At 37.0% G+C, this 5,704-nt stretch overlaps 1 pseudogene; it reads left to right on the plus strand.

Moving 5' to 3' along the window:
• The first annotated feature begins 2,067 nt into the window (after positions 1-2,067).
• Positions 2,068-2,821, plus strand: LOC102994178 (ER membrane protein complex subunit 2-like; annotated as a pseudogene).
• The last annotated feature ends 2,883 nt before the right edge of the window (positions 2,822-5,704 follow it).

Consider the following 5,704-nt stretch of genomic DNA (forward strand, 5'->3'; position numbering starts at 1 on the left):
TTGGTAAAGTTGCAGGATACAAAATTAATGCACAGAAATCTCTTGCATTCCTATACACTAATGATGAAAAATCTGAAAGAGAAATTAAGGAAAGACTCCCATTTACCACTGCAACAAAAAGAATAAAATACCTAGGAATAAACCTACCTAGGGAGACAAAAGACCTGTATGCAGAAAACTATAAGACACTGATGAAAGAAATTAAAGATGATACCAACAGATGGAGAGATATACCATGTTCTTGGATTGGAAGAATAAATATTGTGAAAATGACTATACTACCCAAAGCAATCTACAGATTCAGTGCAATCCGTATCAAATTACCAATGGCATTTTTTACAGAACTAGAACAAAAAAAATCTTAAAATTTGTATGGAGACACAAAAGACCCCAAATAGCCAAAGCAGTCTTGAGGGAAATAAACGGAGCTGGAGGAATCAGACTCCCTGACTTCAGACTATACCAGAAACCTACAGTAATCTAATCAATATGGTACTGGCACAAAAACAGAAATAGAGATCAATGGAACAAGATAGAAAGCTCAGAGAGAAACCCATGCACCTATGGTCAACTAATCTATGACAAAGGAGGCAAGGATATACAATGGAAAAAGGACAGTCTCTTCAGTAAGTGGTGCTGGGAAAATTGGACAGCTACATATAAAAGAATGAAATTAGAACACTCCCTAACACCATATACAAAAATAAACTCAAAATGGATTAGCTTTTGCACAGCAAAGGAAACTGTAAACAAGATTAAAAGACAACCCTCAGAATGGGAGAAAATATTTGCAAATGAATCAACGGACAAAGGATTAATATCCAAAATATATAAACAGCTCATGCAGCTCAATATTCAAAAAACAAAGAACCCAATCCAAAAATGAGTAGAAGACCTAAATAGAGATTTCTCCAAAGAAGACATACAGATGGTCAAGAAGCACATGAAAAGCTGTTCAACATCACTAATTATTAGAGAAATGCAAATCAAAACTACAATGAGGTGTCACCTCACACCAGTTAGAATGGGCAGCATCAGAATATCTACAAACAACAAATGTTGGAGAGGGTGTGGAGAAAAGGGAAACCTCTTGCACTGTTGGTGGGAATGTAAATTGATACAGCCACTATGGAGAACAGTGTGGAGGTTCCTTAAAAAAAATAAAAATAGAATTACCATATGACCCAGCAATCCCACTACTGGGCATATACCCAGAGAAAACCATAACTCAAAAAGACACATGGGGCTTCCCTGGTGGCTCAGTGGTTGAGAGTCCGCTTGCCGATGCAGGGGCCACGGGTTCGTGCCCTGGTCCGGGAAGATTCCCACATACCGCGGAGCAGCTAGGCCCATGAGCCATGGCCGCTGAGCCTGTGCATTTGGAGCCTGTGCGCCTCAACGGGAGAGGCCACAACAGTGAGAGGCCCGCGTTACCGCAAAAAAAAAAAAAAAAAAAAGACACATGAACCCCAATGTTCATTGCAGCACTATTTACAATAGCCAGGTCATGGAAGCAACCTAAATGCCCATCGACAGACGAATAGATAAAGAAGATGTGGTACGTGTATACAATGGAATATTACTCTGCCATAAATAGGAAGGAAATTGGGTCATTTGTAGAGACGTGGATGGATCTAGAGACTGTCATACAGAGTTAAGTAAGTCAGAAAGAGAAAAAAATATCGTATATTAACGCATATATGTGGAAGCTAGAAAAATTGTACAGATGAACTGGTTTGCAGGGCAGAAATAGAAACACAGATGTAGAGAACAAACCTATGGACACCAATGCGGGAAAGTGGCGGGGGGGGGTGGCAGTGGTGGTGGTGTGATGAATTAGGAGATTGCGATTGACATGTATACACTAATATGTATAAAATGGATAACTAATAAGAACCTGTTGTATAAAAAAATAAAATTCAATAAAAAAGAATGATGACATGAGAAACAAAATGATCACAAGATTATAATTTTTAAAATTCTCCAGGGAAAGTGCACAGCTGCCTCTAGATCCTGGAAAGATGACAAAGGTCTTATCTTTTAGAAGATTTGAGCTTTGGGAAGAAGATGTGAAATAAAATGAGAAAAAGGAAAGAACAAAGTTACTGAAATAGTGGTCCAATGGTAGAAGTTTAAGAGTTAATTAGTGAATAGGCTTCTATGGTTGGAGATGGTAGTTGGATAATATGTGAATAGGTAATGATTGCAGCCCTAGGCTATGGTCAGTATGCCTTGGCATTGTTTTGCCTTCAGGAGTTGAAGTTTCCTGGCAGTCACAGAGTCAAGTGAAATCTAATGCTATGGAAAGATATAATGATGTTATATAGCTATGTGACCCAATTTTACAAGAAGATCCAGCTGATACTTCTACAAGAAAACATAAAATTGAAATTCAAAAAGCCCCTGGAGAAATGTGGAAGCTGTTCAGAATTAACATGAATGAGTATTTAGAAGAATCTGGGTTGGGGATCAAGAAGCATAGCATAAACTTGTAGAACTATACATCAATGAACACAATTATGCAAAGAAGCCTTTAGTTTAGAGGAGCTTATGGTGACAAATCCACACAACACACCCTGTCAGATCTAGGGATGCTGTCAGCAGGAAGCTGAAGTTAAATATAACCAAAGTAGACTTGAAAATCTTGACTTTTCAGCAAAATATGTTGACAGGCATTGAAACTGTTCAACAGAAATATAAGACCTTTATTTGGGCTTAAGTGTATGCAAGTCATATTGCTTCTGATCCAAAAGCAAAAACAAGAATGGAAAAGAAGAACATGAAATATGTTCATTGGGAAGATAGTCAAATAACAGGTTGAAAATAAGAAGGAAACTAAATATTCTCTTTCACCAGCTGAAGACATATCAGAAATATTGTGAATCACTGTCTAAGGTTAAGTCAAGCTCTTGCATGTTAGATTTCACAACGGCTCAGTTGAATTTATTGGCCTGTAACTTACTAAATGCATAAAGCTGTTTATAGTAAATCTGTGCAAATAAGGCAGTTGTATGTGGGTGGGGAGGGGGGAGGGAGAGGGAGAGAGAGAGAGAGATTGAACACCATTTTACCTGCATACCCCCAATCATGAATGCTCTCAAACTCCCTATGTTAGCAAGGAAGACATAACTTAATGGCTTAATTGGTACAAGTCTCAGGGTAATCACTGATTAAATTCTAATTAATTTGTTTTGTGTATATTTCTATAGACAACTGCACTCTTAGCCATACTGAGATTGTTGGTTATAATATAGAATTATCCAGAGCCATTCAGTCTTTTCATACACAGTGATTTTTGCTTTTCCCTTATGCAATGTCCCTCCTACAAACTACAGATTAGAAATTGAGGCTTCTGAAAGAAACATCAAAAGAGCCTCAGTAAAAGACTGTATCTAGTCTTCTTAACTGTTAATTGTACAGGATATAGACTCATGGGTACAGCTTCCAGTGTAAGCTAACATCATCACCTCAGACGGACATTTGTCAGACTGTGCAAGTGACTCCAACTTGTACAAGGATTCCTGCAAGGATTTCCAGGACTCTTTTACCCAGAAGCAGATGACTTTGTAAGGAAGTAGATTATTTACCCAAGAGCAACAAAACATGAATTAATTACTGGGTCTAAATGTACCAAAAGAACTAATCAAATTGTGGTTAATATTCTCTCTTTAGTGTGCATATGAGAAAACCCCTTTTCTTTTTAATATACCTTGACTCCTCAATTTAACAGGGTCTATTTGTACAAACTGAAATGAAACATTGTTTAAATGGCATTTTATGATATCTGAGTCTTTGGAATACTGAAAAGACATCCTGGGGAGAAGTCTTACTATAGACTGTAAGCCAATTAAACATCAAGAAATTTTAAGAATAATGACTCTATAGAAAATAATATGGGAAATTCCCTGGTGGTCCAGTGGTTGGGACTCCATGCTTCCACTGCAGGGGGCACGGGTTCGATCCCTGGTCTGGGAACTAGGATCCCACATGCCACGTGGCATGGCCAAGAAAGAAACAACATATGTGTTGATTGGCTTACAAAACTATTCAGCATAATGTAACAATGGTTAAACATAATGGAAAATGCTTTTATTAAATTCCTTTATTTTTCATAATCTTGTAGTTACTTACAAATATTCAGTAAGAATCCTTATTCTTCCTACCAGAACATAATAATATATTATATTGTAATTACATTGTAATATATGACCATGCAACAGATCTTGTTAAATTTGGTGTGCAAACTCACTTTAAGGCATAAGAGCCATACTTCACTTATAGAAATGATGCCTACAAAGTCCTTTCAGAAAAATGGTCTCTTACCTGGTATACGGCTTATGGAATCCCAGGCTTACAGATACTAAAAGATGTCCCTTTCTATAGGCCACAACACTGACAAGTATGGGGATATTAGGGAAAGAGGACCCATACAGTTTTAGGTGCAGCGGATAAATCCTGGTAGAGGTAGTCTGGATAATTATTAGCTCTTGATCTCAGTAAAGCTGGTAAGAGAATAAAATACTTCTTGCATTCCCTCCAAAATAAATTACAACCCCAGAGGCTTTACAAGGCTTCCAGAAAGAAGTTAACTCATAGCCTTAGTATCTAATTATATTAACTATATGTTAACAAAGATGTTTATGGGCATTAATCAACATTTCTTTTTATAGCTATGCAAATAAAACTTGTCAAATAAAATAAAAATTCAAAATAATTGTATTGAACCAGAAGATTGCCAACACTTAGGTGAATGGAACCATGCCTTACAGGTAGAAATTTGACTACAGAGAGGAACGAGGGTAGTAAAACTGACATTTTGCCCTTTCACCATTATGAATAAACATGTACACCATCTGCAGTCAAGAAAATAAACACATATAAAACCTGAGATAAACAAAAAAACCTGTGGTCACCCAGTTTAGCTTTGGTTCCCCCCCAAAAATGAAAACTTAATCATTTCTTGTAAACATGGACTCTAACAAACCACCTTATTTTTACTTCCACACTTATTAACTGCTATTCTTCTATAAAATACAGCTTTCCCTCCTCCATCTTTTCTTTAAATATAGCACATGGGTTATACTATGTGTATACTACATATATATTATATGGATTCCTCTCTCATTCAGTATGTAATAATATAATCATTATTCTTTTTGATGCTCCGTTGGTCTCCAATTTAAACAGGGGAACGTTTCAGGCTGGCTTCTGTGATCTTTTGACATGTCTCTACTAGTCTTTGGACACAACAAAATGTTGCAGGCTCACTTATACTTTTCTCCCTCAACACAAAATCAGGCATTTGTACAAGGGATCCCAGACAAATGGTTTAGAAACTGACCACTAGATGAGCTCATTGCTGTGAGGTATCACTGCTTCTAGACCTTATCAGTGGGTATCATTATGTAATAGGACAGAACAAATTTGACTCCAGATTGGATCTGGTTCTTTTACTTTAACCTTTGTATTCTATTGCTTTTGCTACAAGTTAATAACTAAAAGAATGTTGCCTATAGCCTGAAATATACAAGACAGCCCATTCTCAAGGCTCTGACATTTAAAAGGCATAATGTCTTGTTGGAGGTTTATAGGATCACTGTGATCAGACCTACTCAGACAGCTGCAAGAACAAAGGATTCTGGCACCAAGAAATTTTCAGTAACCATCACTTTCCCTCCCCTTTCAGTATAAAAGAAGCCTGAAT

This window comes from Physeter macrocephalus, chromosome 4, assembly GCF_002837175.3.
Source record: "Physeter macrocephalus isolate SW-GA chromosome 4, ASM283717v5, whole genome shotgun sequence".
Lineage (NCBI taxonomy): Eukaryota > Metazoa > Chordata > Mammalia > Artiodactyla > Physeteridae > Physeter > Physeter macrocephalus.